Raw genomic sequence first — 19244 nt, forward strand, 5'->3', positions numbered from 1 at the left:
CAAATTTCTACGCGTTTCAGCCTAGTCAGGCCTTTATCAAGATGCTCATTATGGTCTTTCATGAATTTAAATACACTGTGGTTCTCTGTGATTGGATCAGAGAGGGTCATGGGATTAGATGAGAGAAAGTCATGTGATTAGATGAGAGAAAGTCATATGACTGGGTTTTACCATGATTTTTCACAGTTTAATCAACATTCGTTATATGTTTATAAATACCTCAACATTTTGTTCTATTTTGATGAATGTTAGAACTAATGAGGATTGGAGTAAAAGCATTTAGATTGTGCAGTAGATCTATATACCAGAGATAATACAAAAAATTGTACTTGAAATATTTCCATGAAAGATTATGGAAAAATATGAAAAAAAAAAAAAATATATATATATATATATATAAAAAACCACTAGCAGTACGTATTTGCAACAAAAAACTTTTTTAGTGGTGATTAAGTCGTGAGTATGGTTAACTCTAAAAAATATTGAAGTGAAATACTATAGAAATATGATAATATCAAAAACACATCCTTATTTGGAAGACATATCTTTTTTTGAGAAACATATCCTTTTTTGAAAGACATATCTTTTTTTGAAAGACTTATCTTTTTTTGAAAAACTTATCTTTTTTTGAAAAACTTATCTTTTTTTGAAAAACTTATCTTTGTTTGAAAAACATGTCGTTTTTTTGAAAAACATGTCGTTTTTTGAAAGACATATCTTTTTTTGAAAGACATATCTTTTTTTGAAAGACATATCTTTTTTTGAAAAACTTATCTTTTTTTGAAAAACTTATCTTTTTTTGAAAAACATGTCGTTTTTTGAAAAACATATCGTTTTTTGAAAGACATATCGTTTTTTGAAAGACATGTCGTTTTTTGAAAAACATCGTTTTTTGAAAAACATCTTTTTTGAAAAACATATCTTTTTTTGAAAGACATCGTTTTTTGAAAGACATTTCGTTTTTTTGAAAGACATATCTTTTTTTGAAAGTCAGATCTTTTTTAGGAGTTACATCTTTTTTTGATTGTTAATTCTTTTTTTGAAAGGCATGTCATTTATTAAGGTACTTTGAAGTCTAGATTATAAAATTGAGGTCTAATTCAGAATTAAGGCCATACGGGTGAAGACTTTTATAGTTGTATATAAATTCTGCTTCTTTGTTGGTGAGGAGTGTGTTCATATTTCCTCCTCTATTGCCTAAATTCATCTTTTTAATTCCCCAGAATTTAAAATGTTTCAGGTTACTAGAATGTTTCTCTTTAAAATGTGCATAAAGATTAGTGTCAACAGATTCGTGTTCAATTTTTAATATGTGTTCACGTATTCTGTCTTTTAACATTCTGCTTGTTTGTCCGAAGTAAAATAATTTACAAGAACATTGAATGCAATAGATAATGTTTTTGTCTGTACATCTAATCAGTTCTCTAATTTTAGTGAACTGACCCGTCGTAGTGGACTTAATTTCTTTTATTTTTGAGCTATATTTGCAGGACTTGCATGAATTGCACGGGTAGAAACCAACAAGTGCTTCACCTTCGAGATCTCTATCATTTTTTGTTTTATTCTTTTTGAATTCGCTAGGTGAAAGCCAATTCTTTAGATTTTTTGTTTTTTTAAAGATAACATCCGGACGGTTTTTTAACCTGTGACCTAGAACTTGGTCTTGTTTTAGGAGATACCAGTGTTTTTTAAATATCTTTTTTATCTCTGAATATTGTACACTATAGTTAGTGATAAAAGGTATGAATAGATTGTCTAGGTTATTCTCCTCTAAGTTGTGCTTTTTAAGAGGATTTCTTTTTTCTTTGTTTTTTTGTGATCAAAAGTGATTCTCTGTCTATATTGGCAACTTCTTTCTGTGTCCTCTCTATTAGTCTAGGGTCATATCCTTTTTCAATGAATCTGGTACTGAGGATTTCTGATTGTGATTTATAGGTATCTAAGGAGGAACAGTTCTTTTTAACCCTCATGAACTGACTTTTAGGGATCTTTAGTTTCCACTGAGCCAGGTGACAACTTTCAAAGTGGACATAATTGTTGGCATCAATGTCTTTGAAGTAGGTTTGGGTATGTACCTGGTTATTTATTATTTCTACTTCAATGTCTAAGAAGTGGATTTTATGACTACTGTAATCGTGTGTGAATGAGATGCCCATGTTATTAGTATTGATATCTATCATAAAGGATTCGAGAAGCTCTATGTCTCCTCTCCATATTATAAAAATGTCATCTATGTATCTGCAATAGTGCACAAGGTTCGCCCCCTATGGGCCATTATAGATATTTTGTTCTTCAAACTGACCCATGAAAAGATTAGCATAACTCGGGGCGAACCTTGTGCCCATTGCTTTACCCTTTATTTGCAAGTAAATTTCTTCATTGAACATGAAACTGTTGTTGTTTAAAATGAAGTGGATACAATCCAATATAAATTTATTTTGACTTGTGGGTAAATTTTCATCTTTATCTAGATATGCTTTAATAGCTGATAGACCAATGTTGTGTGCAATGTTGGTGTACAGTGAGTTGACGTCACATGTCAAAAGGATGTAATTCTCGTGCCAAGTTAAATTTTTGATATAATTTAAAAAATGGGTAGAGTCCTTTAGGTATGATGGTAAATCTACGACGTATTTTTGCAAAAAGAAGTCAACATATTGTGAGACATTGGATGAAATGGATTCAATCCCTGAAATAATGGGGCGACCTGGAGGGTTTGTGAGATTTTTATGGATTTTTGGGAGAAAATAGAAGGTAGGAAATTTAGGATGGGTTACAGATAGAAAATCAAATTCGGAATTGCTTATAATTCCTAGAGTTTTGGCCTCTTTTAAAATACTACTCAATTCTTGTTCTTGTTTACTCAGGGGATTCATTTTGAGTCTTTTGTATGTTGATGTATCGTGTAGAAGTCTGTTTGATTCCTCTATATAATAACTGGTGTCCATTATTACAATGCCCCCCCCCCCTTTGTCAGCTGGTTTTACTGTTATATCTTTATTATTTTTCAGATTATTTATAACTGTAATTTCTCCTTTACTGAGATTATTTTTGAAATATTTGTTTTCGTTTATTGAATCTAGATCTTTTTTTATGTTTTGTTCGAAAAGTTTTATATGTTCACTCTTTTCATTTGTTGGAAAAAAATCTGATTTTTTCTTAAAATTTGTGTGAACAAAACTATCGTTTGTTGAAAAAGTTTTATTTTGTAAAGGGTTCTTGATGAAATATCTTTTTAGTGTCAATTTACGGATGTATTGATTGATGTTTATCAGAGTCTCGAATTTGTTCAATTTGCAAGAGGGAGCAAAGGATAACCCTTTACTTAGGACCTTTTCTTGTTTTTCATCTAGGGTAATTTTACTTATGTTAAAGATACCAGTATTTTTGGGTTCTATTTTCTGAATGTTTTGTTTAGAGGTTCTTCTCCCTCTTCTACCTCTAGCCTTCTTTTGTTTTGAAAATTTCTTTGTGGTTTTATTGGTTCTATATGTTCTTTTGAGGTCCCCGCTCTTGCGGGGGATTCCCCTAAAAAAGGTGGATTATGAATAATTTCTGTTTGTTTACCGGTGTTAGGATTCCTACTGTTGAAATGAGTCCAAAATTTTGAAGAAATTAATTTTCACCATAACAGATCACCTTACGTATCCCATTATAATGATTCCAGAAATTTCAGGAATTACAATAGAAATTTCCATCCACAACACCAATATGACCAACAATATTATGACAATAGAAATAGATTCCAATACAGGAACAATTATGACAATAGGCAAAACAGAAACTTCTATGATCATCATATTGAAAGCCGTGAACATTTTCACAATGAGAACCAAAATTGGAGAATACCACTGAAAAATAGATTCTCAGCATTACAACACACACCATACCAGAACAAAAATAAGACTCATTTCAACAGTAGGAATCCTAACACCGGTAAACAAACAGAAATTATTCATAATCCACCTTTTTTAGGGGAATCCCCCGCAAGAGCGGGGACCTCAAAAGAACATATAGAACCAATAAAACCACAAAGAAATTTTCAAAACAAAAGAAGGCTAGAGGTAGAAGAGGGAGAAGAACCTCTAAACAAAACATTCAGAAAATAGAACCCAAAAATACTGGTATCTTTAACATAAGTAAAATTACCCTAGATGAAAAACAAGAAAAGGTCCTAAGTAAAGGGTTATCCTTTGCTCCCTCTTGCAAATTGAACAAATTCGAGACTCTGATAAACATCAATCAATACATCCGTAAATTGACACTAAAAAGATATTTCATCAAGAACCCTTTACAAAATAAAACTTTTTCAACAAACGATAGTTTTGTTCACACAAATTTTAAGAAAAAATCAGATTTTTTTCCAACAAATGAAAAGAGTGAACATATAAAACTTTTCGAACAAAACATAAAAAAAGATCTAGATTCAATAAACGAAAACAAATATTTCAAAAATAATCTCAGTAAAGGAGAAATTACAGTTATAAATAATCTGAAAAATAATAAAGATATAACAGTAAAACCAGCTGACAAAGGGGGGGGGGGCATTGTAATAATAGACACCAGTTATTATATAGAGGAATCAAACAGACTTCTACACGATACATCAACATACAAAAGACTCAAAATGAATCCCCTGAGTAAACAAGAACAAGAATTGAGTAGTATTTTAAAAGAGGCCAAAACTCTAGGAATTATAAGCAATTCCGAATTTGATTTTCTATCTGTAACCCATCCTAAATTTCCTACCTTCTATTTTCTCCCAAAAATCCATAAAAATCTCACAAACCCTCCAGGCCGCCCCATTATTTCAGGGATTGAATCCATTTCATCCAATGTCTCACAATATGTTGACTTCTTTTTACAAAAATACGTCGTAGATTTACCATCATACCTAAAGGACTCTACCCATTTTTTTAATTATATCAAAAATTTAACTTGGCACGAGAATTACATCCTTTTGACATGTGACGTCAACTCACTGTACACCAACATTGCACACAACATTGGTCTATCAGCTATTAAAGCATATCTAGATAAAGATGAAAATTTACCCACAAGTCAAAATAAATTTATATTGGATTGTATCCACTTCATTTTAAACAACAACAGTTTCATGTTCAATGAAGAAATTTACTTGCAAATAAAGGGTACTGCAATGGGCACAAGGTTCGCCCCGAGTTATGCTAATCTTTTCATGGGTCAGTTTGAAGAACAAAATATCTATAATGGCCCATGGGGGGCGAACCTTGTGCACTATTGCAGATACATAGATGACATTTTTATAATATGGAGAGGAGACATAGAGCTTCTCGAATCCTTTATGATAGATATCAATACTAATAACATAGGCATCTCATTCACACACGATTACAGTAGTCATAAAATCCACTTCTTAGACATTGAAGTAGAAATAATAAATAACCAGGTACATACCCAAACCTACTTCAAAGACATTGATGCCAACAATTATGTCCACTTTGAAAGTTGTCACCTGGCTCAGGGGAAACTAAACATCCCTAAAAGTCAGTTCATGAGGGTAAAAAAGAACTGTTCCTCCTTAGATACCTATAAATCACAATCAGAAATCCTCAGTACCAGATTCATTGAAAAAGGATATGACCCTAGACTAATAGAGAGGACACAGAAAGAAGTTGCCAATATAGACAGAGAATCACTTTTGATCACAAAAAACAAAGAAAAAAGAAATCCTCTTAAAAAGCACAACTTAGAGGAGAATAACCTAGACAATCTATTCATACCTTTTATCACTAACTATAGTGTACAACATTCAGAGATAAAAAAGATACTTAAAAAACACTGGTATCTCCTAAAACAAGACCAAGTTCTAGGTCACAGATTAAAAAAACGTCCGGATGTTATCTTTAAAAAAACAAAAAATCTAAAGAATTGGCTTTCACCTAGCGAATTCAAAAAGAATAAAACAAAAAATGATAGAGATCTCGAAGGTGAAGCACTTGTTGGTTTCTACCCGTGCAATTCATGCAAGTCCTGCAAATATAGCTCAAAAATAAAAGAAATTAAGTCCACTACGACGGGTCAGTTCACTAAAATTAGAGAACTGATTAGATGTACAGACAAAAACATTATCTATTGCATTCAATGCTCTTGTAAATTATTTTACTTCGTACAAACGAGCAGAATGTTAAAAGACAGAATACGTGAACACATATTAAAAATTGAACACGAATCTGTTGACACTAATCTTTATGCACATTTTAAAGAGAAACATTCTAGTAACCTGAAACATTTTAAATTCTGGGGAATTAAAAAGATGAATTTAGGCAATAGAGGAGGAAATATGAACACACTCCTCACCAAGAAAGAAGCGGAATTTATATACAACTATAAAAGTCTTCACCCGTATGGCCTTAATTCTGAATTAGACCTCAATTTTATAATCTAGACTTCAAAGTACCTTAATAAATGACATGCCTTTCAAAAAAAGATTTAACAATCAAAAAAAGATGTAACTCCTAAAAAAGATCTGACTTTCAAAAAAAGATATGTCTTTCAAAAAAACGAAATGTCTTTCAAAAAACGATATGTCTTTCAAAAAAAGATATGTTTTTCAAAAAATATATGTTTTTCAAAAAACGATGTTTTTCAAAAAACGACATGTCTTTCAAAAAACGATATGTCTTTCAAAAAACGATATGTTTTTCAAAAAACGACATGTTTTTCAAAAATGATGTTTTTAAAAAAAAAAGATAAGTTTTTCAAAAAAAGATATGTCTTTCAAAAAAAGATATGTCTTTCAAAAAAAGATATGTCTTTCAAAAAACGACATGTTTTTAAAAAAACGACATGTTTTTCAAACAAAGATAAGTTTTTCAAAAAAAGATGTTTTTCAAAAAAAAGATATGTCTTTCAAAAAAAGATATGTCTTTCAAAAAAGGATGTTTCTCAAAAAAAGATATGTCTTCCAAATAAGGATGTGTTTTTGATATTATCATATTTCTATAGTATTTCACTTCAATATTTTTTAGAGTTAACCATACTCACGACTTAATCACCACTAAAAAAGTTTTTTGTTGCAAATACGTACTGCTAGTGGTTTTTTATATATATATATATTTTTTTCATATTTTTCCATAATCTTTCATGGAAATATTTCATGTACAATTTTTTGTATTATCTCTGGTATATAGATCTACTGCACAATCTAAATGCTTTTACTCCAATCCTCATTAGTTCTAACATTCATCAAAATAGAACAAAATGTTGAGGTATTTATAAACATATAACGAATGTTGATTAAACTGTGAAAAATCATGGTAAAACCCAGTCATATGACTTTCTCTCATCTAATCACATGACTTTCTCTCATCTAAGCCCATGACCCTCTCTGATCCAATCACAGAGAACCACAGTGTATTTAAATTCATGAAAGACCATAATGAGCATCTTGATAAAGGCCTGACTAGGCTGAAACGCGTAGAAATTTGCTCATAACTTGTGAAATTAAGTAGTAGGTAAGGTGGTTGAGACCAACTCTAATTCACAGAGTTGTTTTTTCCTGGAAATACCATCATACCCATGATCTACTTTCTTCTGTCCAGCACTGGAATCTGAATAATATGGACACTGTTACAAACTTTACTTGCAATACAACTGCTTGACTTACATATGCGGTAGGTGCGGTGCATTGAGCCTCTTTAATATATGAATTGACTCTATATGCGTAATTCCCACCCATGACTCACATTTGTTAAAAGCAGTCTGATTCATTTTTACTTCACTTTGACCTCCTGACCGGAACCGGTCCACAGCACGGGACATCCCGCAAATACGGCTGTGAATGTGTCTTTGAAATTTAACTCACAGTCATTGGATACAAGCCAGAAGATTCTTGCAAGTTTTTCGCTGTTTTAAAAACAACGCAGAGTGAATTTTCCAAGTCATTCATATAAACAGCTGGATCAGACACTCTAATCACTGGCCTGATTGTGAAAGGACGGTAACATTGACTCTGTTTAAATTTTAACATTGTGTTACTTTGCAACATATTATTATTTTTATAGTTACTTACAGCACTACACACTGATGTTTTATATTTTATGTTGATTCTTATCCTATTTTAATTGTACTATTTTACTTTGTAACAGATGCCGGCATCGCTTATTGTAATACAATTATAAACAAATATAAACTTTTTTTATTATACTCTTGTGTAATCCACTTTCCTTATATAGTTCTTTACCTCTCATATGCTGTTTTGTACAGCGCGTTCCCATATCCCCTTGTTCTTTTTCTATTTTGGTTTGATGTTAGGAGGTACACTTACCTTTTGGGAACAGCATTTGAGATTTGAGCGTTGTATCTTATACCTACCCTGTTGTTTTGACACACTCTGGCAGGCAGGCAGGCAACTGCTATTAGATTACACTAGCAGACTGATGTTTCATAGTCAAAAAAGTTTTTTTTTTTACAAAATTTACACTACTGTTACAACAGATATGAGTGGTGGCACTGCAGGCAGGCAACTGCAATTAGATTACACTAGCAGACTAATGTTTCACAGTCAAAATTACACAGGCAAAAAAAAAAAAAAAAAAGATGTTCTAGCCCTAAAAAGGGCTTTTTGGGGTGCTGTCCTTACAGCAGAGATCAGATGAGTCCTTCAGGACTGTAGTGGACACTGAATACACTAGCCTAGCTATCAATTTCCCTATAAAATCAGCAGCAGCTACACTATCCCTCCTCTCACTAAGAATGCAGGATCAGAATGAATCTAAAATGGCTGCTGCCCAGGAGCTGGGAGGGTCTGGGAGGGAGTGTCTGCTGCTGATTGGCTGAAATGTGTCTGCAGACTGTGAGATACAGGGTCAAAGTTTACTCAATGAGGACGAATAGGGGCGGATCGAACATCGCATATGTTCGCCCGCCGCTGCGAACGCGAACAAGCTATGTTCGCCGGGAACTATTCGCCGGCGAACTATTTGCGACATCACTAGTGTTTTCCCATCAATAGACTGAACAGTGAAGTTGGATACCCTACGCCCTGTTTTCTCTGTAATGCCTGAGCATGTTCTTAGAGTGTAGGAATATGTTTCACCACTAATGTTAAACACATCAAAAAACTCTGATTTGGCTAAAGAACGGTTACTTTGATCATCTAACACTGCATACATCTTTACAGAACAGTCAGGTTTGTTAGAGGGATATACAGTCACTAAACAAATTTTGGAACATGATCTGGGCCTTGTCCCTTTCCTGCATACCTCTGTACACTTGGATACGACAGTGGGTGGGGTAGCTTCTTCTTGCTCCCCGCCTTGCTCTCTCTTAGGTAAAGGAGTCTCTACTACCCAGGGAGCTGGACCTGGATGCAAAGCTGAAGTATGTTGGTCACTGTTGCATTCTCTGCATCTTATGTTATTTTTTCAGTCTTTGGCAATGTGTCTGGTGGATGCACAACATCTAAAGCAGATAGAATTCTCCTTCAGGTAAGCTTTACGTTCATCAATGTGCTTGCTTCTGAACCCATGACACTTTGACAGTGGGTGTGGTTTATTATGAATTGGACATGGACTGTCTGATTCCATGGATTTCCTTGCAGGGCTGTTCACTTGTGGAGTTGCATTAGTAGCTGACACTTCTGTCTTTCTTACTGACTCTGTTGGTCTGTTGCTGTACCATGTTCCTGACTTCTCTGTATTTGCTGGAACTTGGTTGCTGCATGTTGAGAATATGAAGCTTGGATCATTTCTGGTCTTTGCTTGGTTAACAATAAATCTGGTGAAGAAACTGAATGGTGGAAAGGAGACATGATGGTCTTCTTTGTACTTGGAACCTTGAAAAATCCACTTTTCTTGCAGGCTATATGACAGTTTTTCAATAATTGGTTTGATGCCACGAGCTGTGTCTAGGTATGCCAGTCCTGGCAAAAAGCCTCCTGTCTTAGCTGCATTCACCTCCATCAACATGTCACCAAGTTCTCTTAACTTTATGTTGTCTTTGTTTGAGATTTTGGGGAAGTTTTCTAGCTTCCTTAACAGTGCATTCTCAATAGCTTCAGGGCTGCCATAACATTCTTCTAGTCTCTGCCATACCATTTTAACTCCATCAATTGGGTTATGAACATGCACTGACCTGATTCTCTTAGCCTGTTGAGATGACTCTGGACCAAGCCACTTAGTCAAAAGATCTAGCTCTTCTCTGGCTCTAAGATTAAGATCTCTGGTGACACCTTGGAATGATGTCTTCCATGCCCAGTAGTTCTCTGGTCGATCATCAAATGTTAGTAGCGCTGTACTCACTAACTCTCGACAAATCAGGTGCTTTGCTAGGTCAGTAGTCTCTGAAGTTCCTAATGTACTATTTCTGAGAGGGGATATGTGAGAGTCCATGTAATGTGATGGATGTTGTGGATCAGCGTAGCCTGAGACATTTGCAGTGTCAGTCTGGGAAGGAGGGTGCAAGTCAATAACACTTAGAGAGGACTGTAAATATGTTGAGTCAGGAAACTGTGGTATTATGCTAGACATAGGTTGGATAGGAGCATGCTCTGTTTTATCTTGGTCCAGAGCATGATTCTGTACATACTCACGAGTCCTTTGTACTGAATCATGGATAGTTATTTCTGCAAAATCTTGAAGTGGTTCCTCTTCAAGTTCAGCTACTGCTTCATAGACTGCTGCTTCTGTGGATGCTGCAACTGCTGCCCTTTGAATCTTTAGCACATGCATATTAGCTTCTAACTCTGCCTTGCGTTGCTCTGTTTCAGCTTCACACCTTGCTGTCTCTGCTTTGTGCCTAGCTGCCTCTGCTTCTAGTGCTGCTTTCTGCTTTATCATCTCTACTTCTTTTTCAGCATAAGAAATTTGTGCCTGGGCTGCTTGCGCTTTAGCACGGGCTCTGAGTCCTGCAGAACTGACTGATGATCTGCTGGAGCGCATGGAATATTTAGAGCCAGAGGCATAGGATCTGGTCTCTAAAGTTTGCTGCGTCATATCAACACTCTTATCTTGGTTCATAGTGATCAGGTTAAAGTAGTGCAATATTTTAAATGCAGTTCTTTTTTTTTCTTTTTTTTTTTTGAGTTTTTTTTTTTGAGTTTTATAAAACCTTTATTCGCAATTTTGAGTCACATACAAGATTATTTAAATAAACAGCATATCAATGTAAGAAACTTGTACATTCCACCAGAGCTGACATAAGTCTCTTAAGTGTCTCTCCAGTATCCTGGTGGAGGCAATAAAGTATGGACTATAGATCCGGAATTTCCTTCAAGTGTCTCTTAGCGGCAATGCAAACTTAAGGCTTTTATGATACAACAATAAACAAAAAATAACACAATCTTTGTTGCTAATACACTGTAAGATAAATTACCAAACTATGGCCCAGGGTTAAATCATGCTTTTCATCTCATATCTCATATCTCATGTCTCTCTTCTCAAGTGGTCTCTTTTTTTTTCACCTATTCTCATTGTTTCTCGGGGCATCCCTGATTTTAGATAGATGTTTTGTTAGACCTACGGCTTAAATCTATACTGTTCCCATAAGAACACAATGTCATGATATACATTCAATCTACTATTGGAGTAATAGTGATATCTCTCCATTTTAATGATAAAATCTACTTGTTCTATCCAGTTATCAAGTGTCGGAACATACGTTGATTTCCAATGTCTTGGAATTAATTTTTTAGCAGCATTAATCATTATCTGTGTTAACGCGCGCCTTATTTGACATGTGACATTAGATAAGTCATTGAAAATCACAACCTGTGAGGTCGGTTCTATTGTTAAACCTATAACCTTTCCAATCTCCTGGAAAATAGCTCTCCAGTACGGTTGGATTAGATCACAGTCCCACCAAATGTGAAGCATGGTACCCACCTGTCCGCACCCCCTCCAGCATCTATTGTTTGCAGTTTGAAACATGTATTTTAGTCTGTTGGGGGTTAAATACCACCTCAGCAGGACCTTTAGATTAGTTTCCATGCAGGAGGATGAGTGTGAGGATTTTGCAGTAAATGTCGACCACTGTTTCCACTGTTTAGGGGTTATCTGCCTGTTCATTTCTGTCTCCCATTTTCGGACATATATAGGTCTAGTAGGGAGGTGCGTGTCTCTAATACACTTATATATTTTAGATATTGTGCCTGATCCCGAGTAGTTAATTCCTGCACATATCAACTCGAAGGTAGTTAGCGGTCTTAGAAAGTCTGTTCTATGTTTGTGTGTATATATGTAGTGTCTAACCTGATGTAATCTGAACCAAGAAGAGAAGCATTTGTGGCCTCGCTCTTGCAAGGTTTGTCCATCTAACATTTTACCCTTCTGCACTAATGTGCCAATTGGGATAAGGTCATCTAGCGTATTCATCCCTCCAGCCCTTCGCCCCAATTCAACCTTGTCCTTTCCCAGTTCTGTGTTGTATAGTAAAGTAGTCAATGGGGAGTATGGTGTCGAAATTTTTTGGAATTTGTTTCTATAAGTTGTCCAGACCGCCCATGTCTCATGAGTGATAGTGTATAGCCTGTTGGTTGCTATCGGTATGGTACTGGGTTGTGGTGCCCAGCATAGGCCTCCCATATGTGGTATATTCAGTAGCTGACCCTCTAATTGGACCAGTTTTTTATATGAAAATTTATTTTGGTGGCACCAATCTACAATTCTACCTAATGATACGGCTGCTTTAGACCAATATAAATTTGGTACTCCCAGTCCCCCTCCTTCTCTAGGAGCATACATAACATTTTGGGATATCCTAGGGGGTCTCCTCTGCCAAATGTAGGAGTTCAGAATTATTTGTAACTTATGTATTTCCCTATTAACATTCCCCAGTGGTAGGGCTTGGAAAAGATAAAGGGCCTTAGGTAGTAACATCATCTTCGCTGCCGAGATCCTACCCAGCCACGATATATTTTGTTTGGGTAACCATCTAGAGGTTAGGGATTGGAATTCGGTTATAAGTCTCCCATAGTTAAGTTTACGTAGGGCAGTCTCGCTCGAGGTCAAGTATACACCCAGATATTTCAAGGATGTCAAATTAATCTTATAGGGACTATTGTTTCTGATGTCAGCTAATAAATCTGTTGAGAGGTTTATAGGGTACAACTCTGACTTTGATGAGTTAACCAAAAAGTCTGAAAACGAGTTATAATAAGTTAATTCTGCTTGAGCCTCTTTAAGGGATTCTGCTGGGTCTGACAGTGTCATCAAGACATCGTCAGCAAACATTGCTAGTTTGTAAGAGGTATTATGTACCTCTATACCTCTTATCTTCGGGTTAATACGAATCCTAGCTGCAAGGGGTTCTAAGGACAAAACAAATAACAACGGGGACAAAGGGCAACCCTGTCTGGTCCCGTTGCGTATCTCAAAGGCATCCGACAGTAGACCATTGACCCTTACTTGCGCAGATGGATTGGTGTATAAAGCTAGAATTTGGGAGATAAATTTAGAAGGGAAACCGAATTTAAGTAGTGTGGAATGCAAGAAGGTCCAATTTAGCCTGTCGAATGCCTTTTCTGCATCCGTCGAAAGGAGAACAGCAGGGCTTTTCGAAACTTTAATTTGATCCATTAAAGTAATAACCTTGCCCACATTATCTCTAGCCTCCCTCCCCTTCACAAATCCCACCTGGTCAGCATCAATCAGTGTGGGGAGTAAATCATTCATCCGATTAGCTAGTATTTTTGCATACAATTTTATGTCTACATTTAGTAGGGATATAGGTCTAAAGTTAGCTGGAGTCGTAGAAGGTTTCCCCGGCTTAGGGATGACCGTTATATGGGCCTGTAACATGGTGTCTGGGAACCTGCCGCCATCTGCTATGGAGTTAAATAATTTAGCAAGGTGTGGGCCTAGTTGGGTTTTGAAAGTTTTGTAATAGAGGTCAGAAAACCCATCGGGTCCTGGAGCTTTTTTTGATTTCATAGCCGAAAGTGCTGAAAGAATTTCTTTCTCACTAATGGGCAACTCCAGTGTTCGAGTCTCCTCGTCAGATAGTTTAGGTAGGGTAATCTCCTCAAGATATTTAGTGCATTTCTCTTTGTGGGTGTCTAAGGGTCTATTTGTATTAATATTGTAAAGCTTGTGGTAATATTCTTGAAATATCTTAGCAATCCTAACCGTATCTTCTACTTTTGTACCTGAATTTGTCAACAGTGAGTGTATGTAGGAGTTGTGCTGTTTTCGCTTAAGGGCTCTAGCCAAATATTTACCCGTCTTGTTGCTTTCCCCGTAAAATTTCTGTTGTAGGAAAAAGGCTTTCCTCTGTGATTCAAATTGGAGATGCTCATTTAATAATTTCCTTTTCTCACTAAGAGCTTGTATAGTGTTATCATCTTTGGGATTAAGTTTTGCCGAATAATCCAGTTCAGTAATCTCTCCTGCCAGTTTCAGGTATTCTCCCCTGCTGGTTCTTTGCTTAGTTGCTTTAACTTTAATAAGCTCTCCCCTAATATACGCCTTGTGGGCTTCCCAGAATGTGTCTAATTTAATTTCTGGAGTATCGTTAATGGAAAAATATGTGTCCAATTGCTGAGCCAGGGTTTCAACTAGCTGAGGGTCTAGTAATAGTGAGTCATCTAGCCTCCAGTTGAAGGGGCGGATTGGTGCATAAGGCCAACATAGGATACATTCCACTAAAGAGTGGTCTGACCATGTGGTGTGTTTTATGGTGCAATGCTTGACATAGGACAAAGCTAGATGGTCCGTTAAAATATAGTCTACTTGGGAGTAACTCTTATGTGGAAATGAAAAAAAGGTATAATCCCTGACACCAGGATGTATACAACGCCAGGTATCATGGAGGGTTAGCGTCTTGATAGATTGCCATATTGATTTCAAAACTTTGTGTGGCACACAGGAGCTAGGGTTGGAGCTATCTAGAAGTGGGTCAAGTGGAATATTGAAGTCACCGCCGACTACTATTGGGCCTTTGGATATATTAAAAATTTTCTGGGATATTTGTTTAAAAAACTTATCTTGGTGGTGGTTCGGGGCGTACAAGTTAACTAAAGTGATCGGTTTACCAAATAACAGGCCCACAACACATAAAAACCTGCCTTCTTTATCTTTCTCAGTTTGTAGTATTTTAAAGGGGATAGTCCTATGGATAAGGATACTGACCCCGTTAACCTTTTTATCTCGATGGACACTATGAAAATGCTGGGGAAATTGGGCAGAAAAATACTTTGGGATACAATTTGATTTAAAGTGGGTTTCCTGCAAAAAAAGAATCTTACCTCCCCTTTTATGTAAATCTTGTAGGGCAATTGTTCTTTTGTGTGGGATGTTGAAACCTTTAACATTTTGGGTGAGAATATTTATATATTGGTCGTTACCTTGTGTGTTCATCGATATACCTTGATTTCTACTATACTCCTCTCCACCTGAGACACTATGAGAACAGAGACATCATGCACGTACCCTGGGCTTAGTAAAAACAGCAAAAACAAAAGATTAACATCGTCAAACCACTGAGCTAGAACCATAATACTGTCAAAACAATAGTTCAACAGCAGAAAGATTCACAAAAGATAAAAGGAAAAAGGTAGGGGGAATTAGCCAAGTTAGGCCAAGCTTAAAGATATAGAAGAGTTGGAATAGAGTGTAGTCAATGCAAACAATAAGCCATATATTACCTTCATGTTTCAGGTCATTCAATTCTTATACCTTGTACTAAGATACCTGTATTTAACTACCTTTAAGCTAATATCTATATAACATATCTGGTAGGATCTAGCTCATCCAACACCCCATAATTTTACACTTTGGGTCATATACTCCTTCAGCTTGTCTTATATGGGTGTTGGAGAACCCAGATCCAATTTTATGGTAACATTGTGCATGCAATACGACAACACTAGAACATAATTTGAACTCTATAAATTCACTCATGAAACATATCTCAACACACTACATAAAGAAACGCTTCTGGTCACAGAATGGAGCGTGGACTCTCCTGGATGGGAACATCCAGAGTACAATGTCTCTAGGCACTGATTCAGGTTATGTCCTGTCTTGTAGTAACATTGTTATTCTGTTTAGAGATAGATTTCTCATTTCTTCGAAAAGTAGCCTTCTGCCACTCCGGTCTTTGCGGGAGTGGAGTTCTTTTATTGGAAGAGTTATCCTGTGATGTTCCTAGATTCTCGCCAGCCCCAGGTGGATCTAACTGCAGTTCCTTGTAAACTTGAGGAAAATCTTCTGGGGCTTGGCAGAAAATTTTCCTGCCTTTCCAAAGAATTTGCAGGTTAAAAGGATGTCCCCATCTGTATGGTATGTTCTTTTGACGAAGTCTGGAAGTAAGTGGCCACATGTCTCTCCTTTTTTGGAGGGTCCTAGAAGATAGGTCTTCAAACAAATGAAAGTTGATGTCTCTGTATTGTATAGGGTGCTTTTGTCTTGCCTTTTTCATTATCATCTCTTTTATAGGATAGCTGGTGATTTTAACGATTACATCTCTCGGTGGCTGGCCTTCCGGAGGTCTCGCTCTCAGGGCTCTGTGTATTCTGTCGAGGGCAAATGTAGAATCATCACCCTCATCTACGATAAAGGCGAAAAGTCCTTGGACATAAGTTTCGAGATCGTGAGCCAAGACTTCTTCAGGGACACCTCTAATCCTTATGTTTTGTCGACGGCTCCTATTCTCCAGGTCGTCCACCTTGTTTTCCAATTGCAGTATTATAGAATCTTGTTGTGATATCCTGTCAGTAAAGGTATGGAACAGCTTATCATGTTGACTCGAATCACCTTCTAGCTTATCTACCCTTTGTCCTATCTCTGCCAAATCTTTTTTCACATCCGCTATTTCCTCGCGAATGCACTGTTTTACCTGTTGAACCAGGGATGTAAAGTCTTTCTTAGAAGGCAAGGAATCTAACAAAGCTTTGGGAATAGTGATTGGGTGTGTAGTAGATTCAGAGTCAGACTCTGAGGACGAAAAATCTTCTCTCCCTCCAGCCTCCATTTCTATATTGCCTGTTGCATGCTGAGAATCAAGGCTTTTAAAAAATTTATTTACAGAGGGTACTCCGCTCACTTTTTTCTTGCCGGGTTTATCCCCCTTGGTTCCTTTTTTGGGAGACATGTCAGCCTGATTTCTTGTTATAGAAGTGAGGTAAATCCTCGTAGCCACTTTTTAAAAACCAGGGCTATGGCTGAGCTAGGGATTCTGTATGAGCCTTATAATACCACTAAGGATATAGCAAAAACAACACGTTGTATGGTAATATAAAAAACAGGAGCCGTATAGCACAAAAGTTAATGACACTGCATAGGGAGAGTCACCAGAAAGTATTTTCAGTCTTTTGTTAAATAATGCCTTACTGCACCAGCTCCAGTAAACCCAGCTTTAACTAACGGTCACTTTGTTAGGCATGTCCTTATAGCTCCCCAAGCATAGTGTGTGTTGGAGTAGGATCGTGCGATGTTTGAGGAGTAGGCCCACATCTAATTAACTGTGACGCACTATGAAATTTACTTTGTCCGTCATTATTTATATCTTTCTAGGTCGAACAGGCACCATCTAACAAAATTGGCCATATAGCATACCAATATCTCTGAGGCTGTGTATGGTTACTTAATATAAGTTAGGGTTTTTCCTCCATGTCTGCGGCCTTAGCGCCTGTGTTGTGTGTATGGCGCTTGGTGTGTTAGGTATACAGTTCTTACCGCTCGATGCCTCCAATCTGAGTGATGTCTTGTTCCAAGTCGCAATTGTCAGTTGCGGAGTAAGCGGGTCATTTGGGGTTAATACCCCAGTCGAATTGCAGAGCAATCTTGGTCGGAAGAAATCGAGCCCCTGCAAGCCGCAGGCTGGAGTGCTGTAGAATGCCCGTATAGTGTGCAGGGGTCTCCGTTGTTGATCTTAGCGTTGCAGTGCTTCTGTTAGGAACACCTATGTAGCAAAGGTGTTTTTAAGGGTAGACTTGATTAAGTTCACCTAGGATTCGTCTAGTTATAGGTAGCTTGGCCTTCTTTACAGCACGGAGCTCACTCTGGTGCAGCCATCTCTGTTGAGCGCTGGCTCCGCCCCCCCCTTAAATGCAGTTCTTGTGCAAATTATTTTTACTGCCTTTCACTTTAAATTACAGGTCTTGTATGTTTGCTTGTTATTTACTGCTTTTTACTTTAAAATGCAGCCTTTGTATCTTGCTTGCTATTGCTTCTCACTTTACAATGCAGCTCCTGTATCTTCCCTTGATATAGCATGCCTTTTTACTTTAAAATGCAGCCCTTGTATCTTGCCTTGATATAGCATGCCTTTTTACTGTACTGTCCTCACTAACTGATAGCTAGACAGCTAGTTAACAAACCAGACAGAAATAGCTTTGTGTTTATTCCAAACTGATTTTACTTCTGAATAGTTATTTTGTAAAACTGCAATACAATAAGAAAAGTTGAAATTACAATATGTAGTTACACGTGGTGCTTGCAATACATACAATAATACATGTTCCTAACACAGAGAGCTTACATTTAAACCTTACAGCAAATAGCAATGCAAATGCACAATGAAACTCTGCAAATGCACAATGAACTCTTAGCAAACAATAAATAATTTACAGGCATATGTATATTTAGAGGCAAATATGAAGAGCTGATTTCCATGCTTCTTGAAGCTAAGATGGCTGCTGAGAAACTGAAAGTAAAACTTTTTATTAACAAACTTTATTAACACTTCCTGTTTCCTTCTTGAGAGGAACCAAGCTGTAATTGCAACATGAAACCACCAGATGTCATCAACATAATAACCATATAATAGACAGAACACTAACGGTAAACTTAGATTCGCTGCGCAACTTGTGATCTGGCCCTAAGCATATTAGATAATAGAAGTACATTGGAGAGTTGTTTAAAATCATAAATCATGTAAAAAAAGAAAAATGTTATGTCCCTTTAAGTATAGGCAAACAATAGATCTACAATATCTGCATTTCAAAGCAAAGTAATTGAATAAAGTAATTGAGTAAAGAAAATTGCACCTACATTTTTTTAGCATGAGCTTGCAGGAAATTAAATTAAAACCAAAATGCCCTTTACTACACTAACTAGCAGTTACTAATACATAGCTGTGGGGTTTCTCAAAAACCTTTTTTTTATTTTATTTTTTATTTAATCTCTGAATTGAATAAAACATTGAAACAGTCAACTAAAATGTATTCATAATGGGAAACTGCCAAATCTACAGTAGGCATACTTTGCCATGAAATGGCACATTCATTTTTAATACATTGCATCCCTTGTACAAAAAAATAAATT

This window comes from Bombina bombina, chromosome 3 (assembly GCF_027579735.1).
Source record: "Bombina bombina isolate aBomBom1 chromosome 3, aBomBom1.pri, whole genome shotgun sequence".
Taxonomy (NCBI): Eukaryota; Metazoa; Chordata; class Amphibia; order Anura; family Bombinatoridae; genus Bombina; species Bombina bombina.